This window comes from Chrysemys picta, chromosome 1 (assembly GCF_011386835.1).
Source record: "Chrysemys picta bellii isolate R12L10 chromosome 1, ASM1138683v2, whole genome shotgun sequence".
NCBI classification, from domain to species: Eukaryota; Metazoa; Chordata; order Testudines; family Emydidae; genus Chrysemys; species Chrysemys picta.
The window spans coordinates 316,661,466-316,682,027 of NC_088791.1; the positions used below are offsets into that span (position 1 = coordinate 316,661,466).

Here is a 20,562-nt window from a genome sequence, read left to right on the forward strand (position 1 = left end):
GTAACAGTAGCCATATTGAAGTGAAACGGAACATAACCTCTGAAACAAGGGATTTCATTTCAACTGAACCAAAGTACGTTGTTTTAATCGTTAGAAAAAATAATCCTCCACAACCACTGTATTTATTTAAAGGGACACAGTCAACTTTTAAAAACCGCAGCCTGAAAATTCTTACCTCCTATTTATAGGAATAATGCCTAAATTACAATAACTGAAAGAGATTAGAGGAAAAAGTTCTCCCTTTTAGTTTACTTTGTACTCTTGGTGTATAGTTGGTTTTACCATTTCCACTGTTTAGTTATTTAGGTCTTGAGCCTGTAATTGAACCTGCACAGGTAGATCCTTGTGCCCACAGAGAGCTCTCTTAACTACAGTAGGGCTTCGTGTGGGCACAAGAGTCCACCTGTGAGTATCCGGGCCTGATCAGGCAGCATCCCCTGCTTGTATGAGTCTTTCACACAATGGCAAGGGAGAGGTTTTTTTTTTTTTTTTTTTTTTTTTTTTTAAACACAGGCAAATGTTACAGTGAAACTTAAAAGTTGTCAGTGGGACTCAAAGGCAGGTAAAACAACTTTTAACTCATTGTTTTTAATTGATCAAATTTCAAACTAATACGTCCCCTTGAAGGACAAAAATAAACTAAATGGCACACAACACCTCATTGTTACACTTCATAAAAATAAATATTTATTCAGATTCCCATATTTTAACTGGTTATTTTCCAACACAAAATTTAACAAAACACTAATCCAGATATCTGAGAGAATCGTCACTCAATAGCTAACAGTAGAGCAAACTTCTCTATGTATTTGAAGATCATCACATAGAAAGGTGTGTATCAGAGCACTGCCCGAATATATTTGGTTAAAGAAATTGTTTATTGTTGTGCTGCTTTACAATTGGCCTTACTGCTTAAGAGTAAGTGTCTTTTTACACTTCAAAACACCACTCGTACTAGAAAATGTATTTTCATTGATGAATGTTAGATGCTGATCTTTTCCTTTGTTCAGAATGAATCACATGGACAATCTGTATACTTTCTCCACATGAAGTGTCTGTAATTAACTTTCCTTGTGACAATATTGGGCGACTAGCCAATATCTACAACTGTATAGAGTATAACTGACATGCTTAACAGAATGCTTTTATTCAAACTGTTCTGTCAGAAGAAAAATCAACATGGTTATGTGAGAGAGCATTCTCATTATTTAAACAACAATTTAAAAGAGCTTAAGAACCACTGATGTAGGGTATCCAAGCCAGTCCCCCGCTTGTTCAGGGAAAGCCCCTGGCGGGCCGGGCCGGTTTGTTTACCTGCCGTGTCCGCAGGTTTGGCCAATCACAGCTCCCACTGGCTGCAGTTCGCCGCTCCAGGCCAATGGGGGCTGCGGGAAGTGGCGCAGGCTGAGGGATGTGCTGGTTGCCCTTCCTGCAGCCCCCATTGGCCTGGAGAGGCGAACCGCGGCCAGTGGGAGCTGCGATTGGCTGAACCTGCGGACGCGGCAGGTAAACAAACCGACCCGGCCCGCCAGGGGCTTTCCCTGAACAAGTGGTGGACCGGCTTTGAGAACCATTGCCCTACATAACATCCATTATACTATATTACGGCTACCGGGCTCATCTGTGCTGGAGAACTATCCCTTTAAAAAAAGCCAGAAATGAATGTGACAGAAAATATTAGGGCTTGTCTACACAGCAAGCTACTGCACAACATGCCAGGATGTAACTCTACAGCACACCAGAATGCCATGCAATAACTTCTATGTGGATGCTGCTGCAGCGTGCGGAAAGTTCCAGAGTCTTTTGGTTCTAATGCAGCCACCTGCTTACTAGGTGATGCGTCTTGCCAGAAGTACATGACACCAGTGCTCCAGGGTTTCTGGTTGGAGATTAAAGTATTGGTTTGCCCTTATAATGTCCTAAATGGCTTTGGTCCTGCCTCTTTGAGACACCACCTTTCTGCCCAAGTCATACTGTCACAGTTGTCAGCTTGGGCTGGAGTTTCCTCAGAGACAGCTTCCAGCAATGGATTCTCCATGAGAGGCTTCCAACTTTGAAATTTACTCCCTCCCTTGGAGTGAAATAGCCAGAGCGTGCAGCAAAGTTCATCTTTTTACCCAGACTTTTGGGGAGAGAGAGAAGCCCAATCAAATGGAAATTTGGGGGTGTGGTAAGGTACTGTCAGGATGTCTAATTTTGATTGTTTTCTCTGGTTCATTATTTTTGGGAAGGTGCTGGGACTTGTTAATGTAACTTTAAAAGTATGGCAGGCACCTAGATCTGGTATTAAGTGGGTTTCTCTTCACCTCCCTCCCTGCTCCCCACCACTTAGTTCTAAATCAAAATAAAGAAATAAGTATACTGAGCCTTTAAAAATACATTTGACAATGTATCTAGCCATCATTTAGCTACAGATTTTGTTTGGATTTACTATATCCATAGAATACAAAGAGACCTCCAAGAAGTCCTCAAGGAAAGTAAGTCAGGATCAGACTTGACATTCCTGATATTTCTAAGATAAAGAATTTTATTCTTTTATTTTTGAAAATAATCTAGTACATCATAAGAAACCCTACCACCACCACCTGATTGCTCTATTTTTTTCCAACTTTAAAATTCTCAGATTCTTTTAGGGTTGAATTTTCTTATGATTAGTCAGTCTCAGCCTAATGAGAATTTTTATTTTAAAAAAATGGACAAGCAGATTGAGTTCTAGGGCTGTGAACAGAGTATGTTTCTCCTTAAGAATAATATTTCACACTTTTTTGCTCTAAACTCAAATGTCTTACTTTTAAAAGTTCAAACTTGTCATGCAGTTAAATCTTCTGACAATGACAAATGCACGTGACATGTCTGAATTTGCAGTTCAGAAACTGCAAAGTTATTAACATTCAGATATATTAACGTTCTTAGCAACATAAAATTTTAATATCTATCATTAAATGCAAGATTACTTTCCACATAACTGCTCTCATTTTAGTTGATGTATCAATACTTACTTACAGTGTTCAGTGGAAACTTTTTGGTTTAAAGATCAGAATGAAAATTGTTTTCTTTTACAATCTCGAAGAAATGAAAAATGTTAGCACCTTGCTGAGTTCACCTAGCTGCAGGTAAACAATTTAACAGCCTGTGCAAGTGCTAAGTGAACAGGAAGAAGGATAAATAGATGAAGTTAAACTACTTGTAGCACCAGTGGCTTATACAAGGTTTCTTCTTGCTCTACAGACCAGGGAAACACAATATGCCCAATCTGTACCATGTTGGTATCTGGAATTTAATGAGATAGTCCAGCCACTAACAAAGCCTCGCTAAAGCCATTGCCTAGAAGAAGTAAACAGCTTTAAGAAAACTGACCCTAAAAGTCTGTGCAGTCTTGAGGCCTGCAGTCTGGAACTAAGTATTTATTACCTTACAAAAGCAAGGGTGTAACTATTTTTGGATAGGTCTTGTAGAAGGGTGGTAGGATTCTCCTACAGTCCCACACTGTAGGCAGGCATTAGAACCCTGCAGGTTAATTCCTTAATTCACTGAGCAGGTGTGGTTTGTCAAATTCCACCCTGAGTAAGAGACATAGGACTTCCCCTTTCAAAAGAAAGCTGGGGTCAGCCATAAGGAAGGAAAGCTACAGCAGCCAAATTTGAGGAGACGGTTTAGGTTGTTTAATTTGAATTGCTTTTGGTTACAAATCAAAATACCAGCTAGCAGATAACTCTTGACTTTGTACAAGTTGTGTGCAGCATTTTGTTGGAGCAGGGTGAGGAATCCATCAGCTTACATCTAGTACCAGAAGTTGTGGAATTTTTCACACAACCTCCACAATAAAATGTATAAAGAGAAAAAAAAAAAAAGATAAGTGGCTGGTGGAACAACAGCTGAAGCAGAAAGCTCAGATTTCAGTCTCTGAGCAACAAGCATAGGCTTTGCCCAGAAGCATTTTCAAGAAGTCCAGACTGCAGTTTACCAGGAACAGCAATGGCAGTCCCAGAAACAGTAAGTCATCCAACTTACAGTTCAGCAACAATGGCAAAAGCCCAGTTGGCAGTTCAACAAGAATGGCAGCAGCAATTCCAGGAGCAGCTGCTATATAGACTTGCAAAACAAGGTGCAGTGCCCTGGGTGTTTGTAAATCTCAACTGTTTCCTAGTCAGAGATGGAACTATTTCCAGAGGCATATTTGGTCATTTACAGAAGGTGGCTATTGCAGGGCAGGAGTCATCATCATCTTAGGTATTCAATCAATTCCTTTTTGAGGGGAGAAGGAGAGATGGCATATCAGGCCCTGGGAGAGGATGCTACCACAACTATGAGGATGATCAGATCTGCCATCCTAGACAAGTTGGGGATCTCTGAGAAAATACTCAAAGTGGTTTTCAGGGATCTCTTTTCCTTGGAGATGCAGCCATGCAACTATGCTTGGCGTTTGACAGGCTGGACAACTTGATGGCTCAAGAGTGATATTTACAGACAGTCAAGGAACTGCTAGTTCCTAGAGCAAGATTAGCTGCCTGGCAGAGTGAAAGAATGGATGTGTTGATACCAGCTGTCTATGCTAGCAGAAGTAGTGCAACAAAAGGCATATGACAACTCCTATGGTAGAAGCTAGCATCTCAACCAAAAATGAATCCAGTTCTTCTCTGCTAGATTTTGTTAGCCTTGAGGTACATGGGTTGAGGTGAAAGGTCAACATTCCTTCTACCTCATCAAGAGGAACTGGCCAGAGAAGACACTATTTTTGTCAGACCCAACATAGGTTTGCCACTGCAAAGTTCATCAGTTTGGGATTTGGGTAATGCTACCGTAAAATAAAAGTTTTCACCAAATCAAAGTTTCAAAATATTATCTCACGAGCAGTGAGATCGTGTGTGACCTATTGCTGGTGCTTTAACTTCCAACCCTTGCACCTCATCAATCACAGTTCATATGTGAACTAAAGTGATCTGGGAGGATGGCATAGGAGAACAGATATTTCAGAACCACCATACTGACAACCAATTTTGGCCTCGGCTAACATGTCAAAAAGGCTAATGGAGTTTAGCCAGCCTCTGATCTCTGTCTACCTATGACATCTGTAGAGCTTCCATGTGGAATTCTTTTCACATATTTACAATAACTTATGCCATATTCCTTTGTCAGGCAGCACCATGTCTCCAACTTCACTAACTCCTACAATCCCCAGCACTTATTTGTGACTTTCAATTCCATCCTAAACCCTTCCCTTCAAAGCACAAGACATTGCTGTATATTTCAATAAGGATTGACATATCTCCTTGGGTATGACTTTCTTCTAGCTGATTCCCCTCAAAATACTGTCCACAAAACAAACGAAAACAAAACAAAACAAACCTACCTCTATAATGCCTGCCCCAACTCTATTCGCTTTTGAACTCATCACATTTGCTGTTTACAATTGATTTAATTTCCTCTCTATCCTACCTCAAGAAAAAAATAACAGTTTGGAGAAGGAACATATTCTATTAAGTTTGCAATATCTTCCAGAAGTTGTATCAGGATATGCTGGCCCTTTAAAATGGGTCCAGATCCAAAAGCTGGGAATGGGCGACAGGGGATGGATTGCTTGATGATTATCTGTTCTGTTCATTGCCTCTGAAGCACCTGGCATTGCCCACTGTTGGAAGACAGGATACTGGGCTAGATGAACCTTTGGTATGAACCCAATATGGCCATTCTTATGTTAAAAATTGTCGTCACTATGTCAGCCCAAAACACGGGCATTCTGGGAGCTGTATTTTCTAGGGCATGTGAGCTCTAAGCCTCTACAGCAGGGATCGGCAACCTTTGGCATGTGGACAGTCAGGGAAATCCACTGGTGGGCCGGGACGGTTTGTTTACCTGCAACGTCCGCGGGGTTGCAGCTCCCACTGGCCGCGGTTCACTGTTACAGGCCAATGGGGGCTGCAGGAAGCAGTGGCCAGCACATCCTTTGGCCCATGCCACTTCCTGCAGCCCCCATTGGCCTGGAACGGCGAACCACGGCCAGTGGGAGCTGCAATCAGCCAACCCTGCAGACGCTGCAGGTAAACAAACCATCCCAGCCCACCAGAGGATTTCCCTGGTGGGCCATGTGCCAAAGATTGCCAATCCCTGCTCTACAGCAAAGAATTCCAGGGAGAATGAAGCAGCATATACAAGTAGCTATCATATTTCACAAGGTGGAAGTTGTGGAAAGAGTAGGTATGCTAGGTAAGGACTGTGGAAAAATCAACATAGATACCTGGCCAGAGAAGGGAAAGCGTAGAATCTGATATTGTTTGTGAGGGGATCTGGAGAGAATGAAGAACCTTGGGATCAAATAGAAGAGACAGCATCGGCCAAGAAGATATACAGGGTTTGGGAACTGGTACTTATCTGGGGCCCAAGGGTGGCATTTTGGGAGGATGCTTCCCTCCACAACCCAATACTGAGAATTTTAAGTGTTGTTTGTTTGTTTTGGGCACCCTTTGAAAGAGCCAATGACCCAGTATGGAATACTATGCAAAGGAAGTGCTTGTTTAAAATGTTTTTTATTTTGCATTTTTGTTACCCTAGAAAGAGTGGACTTCTCTTTAAGAATCAATTATTCTTAGTTAATGAAAGCAATTGAGGATTGGGGCGAGGAGGTCTGAGAGACTGCCTCACTTTTTGCTTGTGTCTCCCACAGTATTCTGTTCATATGCTACTTTTAATATGCAACTTATAAACAGAGAAAACAAATACCAATTCTTTGAAACCATATAACACAGCCAGAATGGCTGGTACAAATCCTGGGTTTCTCGCTCCAGATCTATAGTAAAAGCAATGTATTTATATGAAATACTTAGAATGATTGTAGACAGGAAGCATCTTAAGCATGACTAGTCAATAAAATTTTCAAAGACTAAACATCTTCCATTATTCTTTTACAAATGACACTCAAAACTCTTATTGTACCTTGAACCTTATATAAGGGTACAGAACTGAGTGTTTGTATAATTGTCTACTCTCTCCTAATGATGGACAATGGCTAGGCGTCCATATGCTGCTTTTCCTAGCTCTATCAGCAACTTTAGTTCCCAATGACTATAAGTTACTGTTCACTGGCAAGATCTTCAAGTTTCAGTGGGATCCAAGAGGGTAGTGCTGGGCACCTGGTCAGGTAACAAGAAATACCTTTCGACAGTTTGCTTATGTTCTGTCTTGTCTATCTGGACTGTAAACTGTCTGGGATAGGACTATGTTTTATGTGTTTGTATAACGTGTATACAAACCCTGATCCTGACTGGGTCTTTAAGTGCTACCACAATACAAGTATAAAGATATAGCAAGTGAATATTCAACACCGAAGATCAAGTTATCTCAGAGTGCGTTCAACACTATCCCATAAAAGAGTATTTAAGATAATCTATGAGGCATTTGCTTTATCTAAGGCCCCAAACCTGAATCTGGCTCTGTGTACAATGACTCCTGTGCCCAAATATCCTAAATTTACTAGCATTTCTCTGAGTAACCATTATCTCTCTCCCGTTCCCACTAGTGCATATCAAAGAATTTTTTAATAGCTAAAATATACTTAAAGAGATATGAATAATAGGAACTCTATAATCTAGAAGACAAAGGCCTAATGAGATCCAATGGCCAGAGCATTGGAATAACTATCACTAGAAGTCTTCAAATAAAGATTGGATATGTTTCTAAAAAGGATGAAATTCTAACTCAACAAGAAGTTATTGGCCTGATGGAAGAATTACTGGGTGAAGTTCTATGATCTATGTAATGCAGGAAGTTAAACTAGAACCCAAATCCCTTTTGGCCTAAATCTATGAATTGCTGGGCTGTTTACAGGCAAGCTATGTTGGCTAAAAAAAGATCTTACCCAAACTAAACTTCTTGTCTGATTTTTTTTTTAAATTTTTTTCTTAATTCACTTTCATTGCTTTTGCATTGCTTGTCTTCATTTCATTGTTGGGGATACATCTCTATCCCGATATAACGCGACCCGATATAACACAAATTCGAATATAACGCGGTAAAGCAGTGCTCAGGGTGAGGGGGGGTGGGGCTGCGCACTCAGGTGGATCAAAACAAGTTTGATATAACGCGGTTTCACCTATAATGTGGTAAGATTTTTTGGCTCCCGAGGACAGCATTATATCGGGGTAGAGGTGTATTTTCAACTGGAAGAGGGACTACCAGAAATCTCTCTCAAAAAAAGCTTAGTCTCATGAGATTTACAACTCAAGTTTATGTAACTGAGAGAGTTACATTCTGAATAAACAAAAAATGTTGGGTGCGCATCAGAACCAAACTGAACCTCTAACACTTTCAAGGTTAACCAGTATCAAAAATCTAGTTCTCCTTGAGCAGCAAAAAGAGTCTCTGGACTATCACTGCTTGATATTTTTAAAGCACAGATCCATCCAGTAAAGTTAGTAATTAAATCATTCCAACAGATTTAAATTTTATTAGAGAATATTTAAAAAAATAAACTATACAGAAAATTTGAAGCATTAGTTATTGGTCATTGGGGGTAACATACAGAGTATAGGGGTATGTTGGTGTTTTGGGGCTGGGCAGCACACATAGTATATACAGACTGCAATGTCCCCAATGAGGGGTGGGTAACCGGTGGGCGGGATCAGGAAACAGTCGATAAGCGGTGAGGGTCTAACACCCATACGGGAAGTAGAGACAGTCATGGGTATAAGTAAGCGGGCTGGGTAATGGGGATGGGGTGACCCTCACGTGGCGGGATTCAGCTAGGTTTGGTGGGTCTAGGGCTCAGGGGATAGGGTCCAGCAGGGGGTGTGTGTGGGTGCACGAGGTCTCCCCGGCTCACTCTCGGTATTGGCGGTGGCCGGTGATGTGCTCGATGTAGATGTCCCGGGACCAACGGATAGTGTCTGAGACCATTAGGCGTCTCATGAGCCGCGCGTAATGACGGCCCACCCCATACTCAGCCCAATATTCTGAGACTCCATCTGTGCATAAACACCAGTCTCCACAAACAGATGAGCAAAGTCCTGGATAATACCTATGCTCAATCAGTTTTTTGAAAATGACATACCTAAAATACCATCTGATTCTCCAACTTTTACACCCTAGGAAAATTCCATCTGATTTTTTTTTTTTTTTTTTTTAATCAAGATGTGTGGTATTTTTCTAAAAACTCACAAGCAATCTGAATACAGGAGACTGATAGCATACTGGGACAATGCATGCCAAATTATGAAATTTCCATGTGACTGATGTCCTTTTAGCCTAATTTAAGAAGTGCTTCCACTATCCTACATAACTAAAGCAGCTGTAAAGTTACTGAATGTTGACATAGCAAACTGGTAATAAAATAGCATTGCTTTCAATATCCATTCACTACTATCCACTTCAAGGAAGACTTCACCAAGTACATCTAGAGAAATGTGCTCTTGCATTGCAGCTATATATACTAAATTCAGTAAGTATTAACTAATGTTCCAGTAAACTGAATGGAACCTGGTTGAGAGCCACTGATATAGACAATCCCTGCCAGTAAGTGTTTAACAGATATATTGGAAAGGGAGCAACATGTTACTTTGAAAACCCAGAGGTACATGAATGGCTTAGTTTCTTTCTAGATCAGAAGGCGGTGTTAAACTTCTAAACACTCATCTTCAGAATATACAGTCAAAGTTGACATTAGTGACCTTCGCTGGTCACTAAATGTGAGGCACTACTCAGAGCTGTGGGTCCCGTCCCCCCCGCCGCTGAAACTAACAATCAGGAGTGATCTTGAACAAAATATTCTTGGATTGTACCAAAATTATTTGTATAGAAGTGCTCAAAGGCCCCAAATAGGATTCGGGCTCCACTGTGCTAGGTGCTATACAAACACAGCATAAAACAGGCCCCTATCCCAAAGAGTTCACAATTTAGAACTTAAATCCTACAAACATTGTTGCATATGCATAAAATTTCTCACAGGTGTTTGCAAAATTAAGTCTAAATTTAGACAACAGAAGAGGATGAAAACTTTTTACATTAAAGGTACAAACAATTTTCTAAAAAAAACCCCACACTTGCTAGTTGAAAATTTTTCAGACCCGTTACAAATAACACCTATGATTGGCCCAAAAAAAAAAAAAAAAATTTGTTTAGTGTACGTAATAGCGTTTTTGGTATAGGGAGTTTCCTTGTTTTCCCTATTTGTGACATTTTCACCTAGCAATGTGGGAATGAATTATTTTGTCTGTTAAATACTGAGAAGTGTATTCAAAACCATAATAACCAGCAAAGGGGGAACTCTAGGACAAGTTTTGCACATGAAACTATTTTTAAATTCCTCCTTAAATTGGCTATATATTAAGTTAAACATGCCCCTTAATATAACTGTTTCTATGACCTCTGAACACAGAGTTACAGAAACAGTTTTAAAGAATTATCTGAATAGTAAATAATTATTGGCTACACAAAGTCAACTGCTCTTGACTTTAAACAAATATTTCCACCATGGTACACCTAAGAAAGTGAAGCAGTTTAAACTGACTACCTGAAAGGAACTGATCAAACACCATTATGCATGCAAGTGAGTCAAAAGGCTTCTTCCCATGTCACAAGAGGTAGGGTGACCAGATGTCCTGATTTTATAGGGACCGTCCCGATTTTGGGGTCTTTTTCTTATATAGGCTCCTATATACCGCCCACCCCCATCCCGATTTTTCACACTTGCTGTCTAGTCACCCTGCAAGAGGTGTTCGATCACAAGCAAGGAAAAGGAAAATGGACAGGCAAATGGAGGAAGTCTTTCAGAAGTCAACATAATAGGGGAACAGTTGTCTCATCACAGATCTCCTGTTCCCCAAGCCATAGGTCTGTGTCCCTGAAACAGTGGAAGTTTTATGGTATCACAGTCTTTCCAATCCTAAAATACAACCCTTTCCTAAAGAACACAGCACAACTCTCGCCAGCCCTTGGATTACACATGCTATCTTCATAAATATGGACAAGAGTAGAGATAATTAACAAAAGCTAAAATATGTTATTTTGGGTGGGGGGGGGGGGAAGGAAGAGGCTGGATTTGGAATGTCTCTGGAGAAGACTTTGAAGCGGCTTGTTTTTGGAGTGGTGTTGTAGTCCTGTGGGTCCCAGGATCTCAGAGAGACAAGGTAGGTGAGGTAATATATTTTACTGGACCAGCTTCTGAAGAGGTCTGTGTAACTCGAAAGCGTGTCTCTTTCGCCAACAGAAGTTGGTCCAATAAAAGATATTACCTCCCCCACCTTGGAGTGACTGGCTGGACTGAAAGAGGCATTTGGTGGATTGAGGCAAGAGGGTGTGTTGGGGAAAGGGATTAATTGGAGCGGGGTGCTTGCGGGATGTGGCGAGAGGGGACAGGGAGAAGGGATAGGAGGCTAGAGGGGCTGCCCGGTGAAATGGGGAGAGGGGATAGAGGAGGGACCGGGCTGTTCGGGGGGGCGGCTCGGTGTCAGCGGGGCTCGGCAGGTACCGGGTCTCTTACCTCGCATGAAACCACGGAGCATCCGCCTCGCCTCACAGCGGCAGCCGCCCGGCATTCAACTCGGCCGCTCGGCGCGCCGCTAGCCCGGTGATCTCACCAACGCGACCTCGAGGAGCCACCGGCAGCCAAGGCCTGGAAACAAAGCGGGCAGCAGCCCCGGGGCCACCTTTAGGTCACACGCCGACCCGACCCGGCCCCGCTGCCTCCGTCTCCAGACCCCGCAGCGCGGAGCGGAAACTCTCCGGCCGCCGCCATGGCCACAGGACACGCCGGGGAGGCGCCCACGCCGCGCCACAGTTACCACGGCCCAGCTCCCTGCCCCCGGTCCTGGCTACATCCCCCAGCTGCCGCCGTCCCCTTATTCCCCCCGAACTCCCTGGCCTAGCTACACCCCACAGCTTCTCCTGCCCCGGCTACCCCCCCCCCCCCGCTCCCTGCCCGGCCGGGCTACAACCCCAACTCTTGCTCCCACCCCAGCGCCCTGTCCAGCCCACGTCCCCCAGTTCCTCCTAGCTCCCCCTGCCCTTGCTGTGCCCCAGTTCCCGCGGCCCTGGCTATACCCCAGCTCCCTGCCCTGGCTATACCCCACTGCCTGCTCCCACCCCAGCGCCCTGCCCCGACTACGCCCCCTAGTGCCTTCCATCTCCCTGCCCCCTCCTCCTTCTTCTTCTGCCCCGGCTACGCCCCCACCCCAGCGCCCTGTCCCGGCTACGTCTCCCTCCCGCTAGCTCCCTGATCCCCCTCGGGTCCCGGTCCGGGCTACACGCTCCCTGCGCCCCTAATTCCTACCCCCGCCAGCTCCACCCCTCCGCGGTCGCCGCCCGCTCCGTTACCCGGGTCTCTGCCCCGGGAGCTAGCTGGATCCCTCCCGCTCCGTCCCACCGCTGCCCAACGGAACGAATCTGTTGCTCCACAACCTGCTCGCAGGCTCCTTGCAGCAGCACGTCCCGAGCCACCGCTTCGGGGCCCCTTGGCTCGGCTCGCTGTGATGCTGGCTGGGGGAGCCGACTTCACGTAACCCTGGGGCGAGACGCCTGCTTCTGCCCTAGCATCGCTGGGGCTGCTGCATTTCACTTCCTCCCCTGTTCATGGCAGGAGCTGCTTGGGAGACAGACGCGCTGAAAGAGGAAGCCTGTGCTTAGTGCTCCTCTCCTCTGGCAGCGCCAAGCAAGCCGCCGCCTCCTTCTCCTGCTGGAGGGAGGCTGGGTTGGAAACCAGCACCTGCTGCTGGAGATCACTAAAAATTGAAATTGGAAACCAAGGGGAGACAGGAGGAGCCCTCAGGGATCGTCCTAGGGAGCTGCTGCTCCCCTCCCTTGCCCTGGAACTCTCTCGCCTGATGAGAGAGAGCCCGGGTTTTCTGCTGAAATCTTATCTATACAACAAGTTAACTAGTAGCGGTCTACGTTAAAAAAAAAAAAAAACTGCTAAAGGAGAGAGGCTGAGCTTGGGATAGGCATGGAGGTGATGGAACCACATTTGCCCAATTTAACTCTAGCAGCAAAAAAACAGGACTGCAAACACTTGTTTGGTGCCGAAATAACGACACCGGTGCTGGTAATATGCCAGGGCTGTAGCCCCCGTTGTACAGGAAAGAGCCAGACAGTTTAGATTGTGAAAAGTTAATGTGTTGATTACAACACAGTACCCAGACACTTCAGGCTTGTAGCACAAACGAAGCAGAACTGTTAAATCAGACTTGTCTATACTGGGACATTTTAACAAAAAAAATCCAGCCGCTGCAACCACATGTTCAACTGCCAGTTCTGAGCAAATCTGATTAGCACAGTGTTTAAAACAGTTGCCAAAAAACAGTGAGAAATCTACTGTAGCGCTCCCAACATTACTAATGTCAGTATAACCGAATTAGTGGTAGCAAAAGTGTGTGGGGGGGGGGGGGGGGAGAGTTAAATCCCTAGCGTACCAAGGCTAAAGAAGAGCATACCACAATTCAGGAATATGGTAAAAATGAAAGCTTATGCTCTAATAAATTTGTTAGTCTCTAAGGTGCCACAAGTACTCCTGTTCTTTTTGCGGATACAGACTAACACGGCTGCTACTCTGAAACATGGTAAAAATGGTTTGTCAGGATCTATATTGCAAGACTAAACCATTTTTAACTGTGTGGGGCCTTAACATGTTGACTAGACCAGAAGTTCTCAAACTGTGGCCCATGGGCCACCAGTGGTCTGCGAGCTCCATTCAGGTGGTCCGTGGATAGTTGCCTCTAAGGTGTGCGCCTGGGTGGCCGCACATGAGAGAATGAAGGGCCACCCACCTAATTAGTGAAGCCATGCAGGCATGGCTACACTAATTAGGTGCCTTGACCCTGGAGAAGACGCACATGTAAGGTGAGGTGGTGGCCTTGGGGGGAATAGGGGGTAGATGGGAGGGGGCAGTGTAGTAAGAAGAGGGGGTGGGGGGAATTTGGGATGTGCAGGGCTGCAGTGGCCAGAGAAAGAGGTGACTATCCCCAGCTCCAGGGCTGCGGCTGCCAGGGACAGACAGCCCTCCTTCCCAGCCCCAGCTCGGGGGCTGCCGTGGCTGGGGAGAGAGGGCACATCCATGAGTAAGACTACTCATATTAAAATATGAGTTGTGTGCTTTTATTTGTAGAACAAAAACATGTTAATTATTATTAATTAATTATTATTAAGGTTTTTTTATATAGCACTTTTATCCAAAGCGCTTTACAATAGATAGCTACCAGTACAAACAACATTTGGAAAGATCGTTAAGTGGTCCGCTGAGACCCTCATCAATTTTCAAGTGGTCTGCGAAAAAAAAAAGTTTGAGAACCACTAGACTAGACCTAGCAACAACATAGCTTTTCACCTGATAGCTGGAACATAGGATTCACTCTCATTTAGTTTCTTGTTGTTGCCGCTGACTTCCAACACTGAATAACACTCAGGAATATAAACTTTGATCCAATGTTAGCTCTCAGGTAACAACTAAAGAAATGAGATATTTTATCATTGGGATGGATTGATCCACATGCTGATAAGAAGTAGCAACACTCTTCTGGGGGCTCCATTTGTTTTTGATTATGGTGTCATTGCTGCACGTAGATGCACAATATGGTGCATCTGTCCATGTTACTTGGAGCCAACAGATCCAGTATGATATCTGCCTTCTGAGATGACTTTTACCCAGAAATATCAACATAGTTTCATTCAGAAATTTAATGCTGATCAATTGGCTATGGAAAGGAACTAACTCAAGGGACAACAATATCACTAATAATTTCAAAAAATCATATTCTAGGGTGAAAGTGGGGCTAGGTAGCACCAAAGCCATATGAACAGCTGACTTGTAATAAATAAAATGCTAAAATCTTAAACTTCTTAGAAACCTCTCCTGCTGTTGGATGAGGCAATGTGCTGAAAATTTTTGAAAACAAAGTGGAAGTTAATCCCAGTTAATATGTGGTATCCTTAGCTAGTTTGGACTAGATGGTTAGGCGCTTCAACCACAAGTGATTAGATCAGTACTTCGCATCGACTTTGAGCCTACAAAATGAGTTGCCATCAGTAAGTTTCTCCTGGTATTTTCTAGTGTAGAAGTTCTCAACCAGAGGCCCTTGGGAGGTCACGAGCAGGTTTCCAGGGGTCTGCCAAAATAAATCAGAGAGCAGGGCCGCCATTAGACTTGCTGGCAGGGCAGAAAACCGAAGCCCGAGCCCTGTGGTGTGGGGCCCCAGGCAATTGCCCTGCCTGCTGCACCCTAACGCCAGCCCTGGCTTGTAAGCTACTGGATATGCAGAAAAACAGTTGTGGCACAGGTGGACCGTGGAATTTTTATAGCATGTTGGGCGGGGGGCTCAGAAAGGAAAAGGTTGAGAGCTGCTGCCCTACTGCCTTCCAAATGTTATGACTGGTAATAATATTTTCATTTGAAGATCTCCAGTGTTTGTATGTGTTAATTAAGCTTCACAACACTCCTGTGAGGGAGGTAAGTAGCATTGTGTCTATTTGTATAGATGGGGAATGAAGCTCTGAGATCTTAAGCATTTTGCCAAATATCACAAAGTGAGTCTGTGAGAGAGCTGGAAACAGAGCCCAGAAATCCTGACTCCAGTCCCGTGCTCTCATTACTAGACAACTATTCCTCCCACCTTCTTTTTGCATTTGTGGCAACAAAGTAGTCTGTTCCTTTTCACCATCCTACTGTGTCTGCTCCTGAATGTCGCTAGATGTGGCTTAATGCCAGGAAGGCTGTCAGATTGTATGAATGAATCTTTAATTTTGAGATCACAGCTCACCACTAGACTGAGCATGTGCAAAATATATGGTATAAATTATTGTCACTCATAGCCTTTAACATGTTTATGTGGTTGTCACTGACAAATATTTCAGTATTAAAAACTATGAAGAGATAGTCAGACTTCGAGCAGAGACGAAGCTAACCTTGTAAACTTTGTCCACAATTCAACTTATTCTACCAAATGCCTGTGTAGGAATGTGAAATCTTTATCATCCTGACAAAATGCCCTTATCTTTTTTGTCTGGCCACCGGAGTGTGACAGACTATGTACTATGAAGACTTGGGATGGATCACAATCTATCTCCAGTCAATATCTATGGTAAAATACATTTTCCCTCTTATGACATGTTCCACAAGTGCTGCAGTCTTCATTATCACAGCCATATACATATGATGGATAACATACTGGGGGGGAAAGTGCATTATGATGAAATTTATATTTCAGAGGTTTGCAGTCTGTTGCCCTTGTACCACTGCTGGTCCCTGGAGAGCTGGTGGGTCACAGGATCTTGGGTCTTCTTTTTTCCAGCTGCTTGTGAGCTAATTAATTGTAAATAAGGAATTAGAGGCCTGTAAAAGCAGATGGAATGCAGGAGAACTAGCTTAGCTGTCTCTACTAGGAGCCACTGCTACGTGAAAGAGGGAGAAGAAATGAGAACTTTCCTCAGGGTTTGGAGTCCTCAGCAGGAGAAGCCAAATTAAACCCAGTCTGAGATTTTTAAAGGTGCTTAAAGGAGTTAGGTACCCAGATACAATGGGATTTAGAGACCTAACTTTCTTCGGCTCTTCTGAAAATCCTAGCCTTCGTAGAGAAGTCCATATAAATGCTGCAGAACTGGCAGCAGTAGACAGATTGAGCCAATGGTTCTTAAAGGGTTGTAAATACTTTCCGTCCTTGAGTTACTTGCGGCATGAGTAATTAAATGAACACATATACAGTCTTATTAGAGCCCTTGTTCTTATTTCCCAGTATGACTTTAATTATTCTTTTGTCCACAGTGAGAAGAACTTGGCTCTTGTTAGGTCCCAGTCCAGCAACGATCTCTGTGTGGATGCAGGGGACTGCCTGCATGAAAATCGCTGCAGTAGCAGAGCCTCAGTGAATGAATACAAAGGAGGACCACTCTGGTAAAAAACAGCATTGTTAGGCCTTACTCTTGAATTGTTGCCAATCCACAAGCAATATTTTTCCATTGAGGTTGGACTTGTATAGGTATTCTATAGGACTTTTCTGTTTTTCCTTTTTTGGTTTTTCCTTTTTCAATATGAGCTTCCTCAGTCAATTTTGTTTCTAAATAGTTTCTCCACTTATGGAAATTGATATCTATCATATTTTTATTAATCATTTATCTAGAACCATAAAGCACAACAGAGGAAGTAGTGGCATAGGCAGAGATAATATTACAAACAAGCCAGAATGTACAGAATGGGTTTTGGCCATTAGAGCATGAATACTTAACAGGCGGATTTTGAGTAGTTCTGAAAAAAATATAGCAACTCTGAAGCACAGTTCTGTTATTTCACTGTCTTATATTGCAGTAGTGCATAGAGGGCCCCAACCAAGATTGAGGCCCCAATGTTTTAGGAATAATATATACACACATTAAGAGACAGTCTCCATCCTGAAGAGTTTACAGTCTAGATAAATAGGACAGACAAAGGGTGGGAGAAAGGAAGTGTTATCATCCTCATTTTATACATGAGGAGCTCAGGAACAGAGAGATTAAGTGATTTACCTAAGATCTCACAGGAAGTCTGTGATAGTCAGGAATTTAACCCTGGTCTCCTGATCCTAGTTTGGTGCCTCTGTGACAGGGTGTACCAATCCCGCACTGTGGGCCCAGGAGGCCACGCCCCTTTTCCCCTGCTGTGCGTGCTCCAGATGTAAGAGAGAGATAAAAGGAGGCAGCCAGGTCAGTCGGGGCTGCCTGCAGAGGAGGAAGGATGTGTACTGCAGGCTTCTCCAGAGGAGCCAGTGATGCTCCATGTGCCAGAGCCCATGGACCCGAACTATGCTATGGACAACTCGCCGACTGCAGAGACTGATGGTGTAACATGGTTTCTAGGTGTTATGTTTGTGTTTGCGTTCAATACACATTAGTGGTTATGTTATAATGTTTAATATTTAGTAATAGAATGCATAAAGCAATGGTCACCGAGAGACTGGTTCAAACCAACTCAGCCTGGAACTTTCGCGCCACGCAGGCTATTTAAGAACAGTGCTCCGTGTCAGCCAGGCTGTCCATTGAAGAGGCAGCCAGATACCTGTCTTGTTTGCGTGGGCTTCGGAGGATTCCTTCTATGGTTCCTGATCCACATTATCGATCTGCAAAGGCATCAAACACCTGAGCCAACCTACCCGTTCCCGGTTCTCTAGCACTGCTGTGTTCCTGGTTCGGCCATAAAAGGTCCTGAGCTCCTCCTATCTCTGGGCACGCCAGTCCGGTGAGAGAATTGTAGGTCCAGGATCCTACGATCTCTAGCTTCAATGACAGATACTCAACATCAGTTGCTGATTTCCAGACTCCTAGAGACAGTACAGTTACTGGGTTTTTTTCTTTGTTTTACCTTTTAGTTATAGTTAATTGCCAAGGTCGGGGGGAGGGGGGGCTGGGCTTCACACCCATCTTTTGGGGCAACCACATTGCTTTTTCATGGTTTATCGTGTTTTATTCTTTCCCTTTCCCAAACATTGTTAGCTTTCCCTAATAAATTCCCTGTTTGTTTTTGAAGCATACACCTCTCTCTGTCTTTCTTTAAATCTGTTACATACTTGCCGGGAGGTGGGTGGATTTATTTACTCCCCAGGTGATAGATACTAGAACGCCAGTCCTAGAACCTGGCCACTGTTACTGAGAACATGTAACAATGGGGATGCCAAGATGCTGCTAGCCAAAGAGATGCCTGGGATGCAACTTGTGGCAGGAAGTGACCCAGGGGATGTAGCAGAAGCCGATGCCTAAAAACCCTTAGTGGGGAAGTCCCTGGCTACATATGACCTTAGGTTGGAACCCAGCAGAGCAGGAGGGGCTGGGTTTCCCTACCACAGACCACTAGACATGGCTGCTGTTTGCTCTCGGTCCCAGCCGGAGGGCTAAGGGACCATAAACTGTGTGTTTGTTCTGCCCCACCCAGGGGCTATAGACTGATTGATTGCTGTTCTTCCCTGCTCCAGAGGCTGATTCCCCAATTGCTACTGTCTGCCCCAGCCAGGAGGCTTAGGGGCAATAGACTGTTTGCTCTGCACCGCCCTGTGGCTATAGACTGATTGCTGTGCCCTCTCACCCAGACGCCCAGAACATGGGGGCGTGTGGAGCCCCCACTAGGGGAGGCTAGTTCCTGGGTCTGCTCCTTCCATCCATGCCCCACCCCTGAAGCCAGAGCCCCAAGCATGCCCTCCTCCACCTGGAGAAGTCCTGAGCACCCCCCACCCCTTGGCTGGAGGAGTCCTGGGCCAGCAGAAGCCCCAAGCCTCCCCCCGCCACCTGCTTGGAGGAGCCCCGAGCCAGCCGCGCCATTCCTCCCCGCCCAAGACCCCAAGTCGCTGCAGGGAAAAGCTTCTCACTCTTGTCTGAAGAAGCTTTTCATATGCCCCATGCAGGTTCCGGGGTGGCTGAAGAGGCAGTATTTGCTACTCAGCTTCCTGGGTTTATCAGTAATCTCTCTGGAGTCCAGGGAAACTACCGATGAACCCAGGAAGCTGAATAGCACACACCGCTTCCTCAGCTTCCCTGGAACCTGCACGGGGCATAATAAAACAAACTTCCCCCCAAAACCCCGTAACCAAGGGCCTATTATACTTGCTGCCCATGGGCCAGAACTGCCTGTCCCAGCCAGAAGGCTTGTGGGGGTCATAGACTATTTGTTTGCCCAGCCCTGCCCTGGGGCTACAGGCTGACAATTGTTCCATCCTACCCAGAGGGACAGAACTTCAACTCTTCTTGTTTGCCCCAGCCTGGAGACTCAGGGGCTACTGACTGGACCCCTGGTGGGGATGAGCAAATAAACAGAGCCCACCATACTGCAGTTACCTGATCAAACAGGGAATCCTGACTACTGAGTGTTAGGGTGTGTCAATCCCGCACTGGGCCCCCTGTCACAGCCTCAAACAGAAGACCATTCTTTCTCTCTAGCTTTAGTTTCAGATGTCCATATAACATTATAAGTAGCAAAATGGGGTACTTGGAATGAGTGGTAGCAAGACTATAGAGAGAGGCAAAGGAAGAGGGGTTACTTCGCAAGCCCAGAAACTAGTGTGGGGAGGACCAATAGGTGGCAATTGTAATACAAGTTCTGGTCTTAGTTTGAGTCTTCACAGTGATAGTTGTACAGATAAAGGGTCTTCATTATTGATGTTGAATAGTGATATTCAGTTGCATTGATGACCATATTTTAGTGTACATTTACATCGTACTGTTGATAAGACAAGACATGGTACTGGCTGTGGTGGCAAAATGGAGGTGACAGTAGTATTAGCAGGTGACATAAAAGGGGTGGCAATGCCAGGAGATGGGACACTAGTTTATATGAGGCCTGACAGTACATCCTAATTGTATTTGGGAGAGTTTATTCTCTGCTCACTTCTGTTCTCAAACTACAGAATATTTAAAGGTTCTGCTTATTTTGCTTTTTAAAAACAGCATTAAGAGCCATTATCTGTGCCGGTCATTACTGCTTTCTTCACTTGTCAGACTTGTTGCCAATGATCCACCAGTTGCTCGGTTTTTTAGCGAATTTAGTGGCCGATGGCAGTGTAAACTGGAGACCTGTATTTATCTACTGAGCAAGTCCAGCATATGGTTTGTCATTGCAAGCTTCTCAATACA

The 20,562-nt window shown here is 44.5% G+C and overlaps 1 protein-coding gene and 1 long non-coding RNA gene across 4 annotated transcripts in view; one reads left to right on the forward strand and one right to left on the reverse strand.

Moving 5' to 3' along the window:
* ZC3H12C (zinc finger CCCH-type containing 12C) overlaps nt 1-12,682 on the reverse strand; it is a 58,140-nt gene extending 45,458 nt beyond the window's left edge. For both annotated transcript variants that reach the window (XM_042855098.2, XM_042855101.2), the window contains exons 1-2: nt 12,388-12,682; nt 11,471-11,602 (exon numbers count right to left, since the gene is read on the reverse strand). The gene's annotated coding sequence lies outside the window, so the exon portion shown is untranslated. The remainder of the gene's footprint in view (nt 1-11,470; nt 11,603-12,387) is intronic.
* Nucleotides 6,464-18,468, forward strand: LOC122174165 (uncharacterized). 2 transcript variants are annotated; one of them, XR_006175595.2, is made up of 3 exons: nt 6,464-11,284; nt 16,736-16,864; nt 17,552-18,468. It is a non-coding gene; the product is annotated as an uncharacterized LOC122174165 (long non-coding RNA). The 2 variants fall into 2 exon arrangements; XR_010597839.1 differs by having other exon boundaries at nt 16,736-18,468.
* The last annotated feature ends 2,094 nt before the right edge of the window (nt 18,469-20,562 follow it).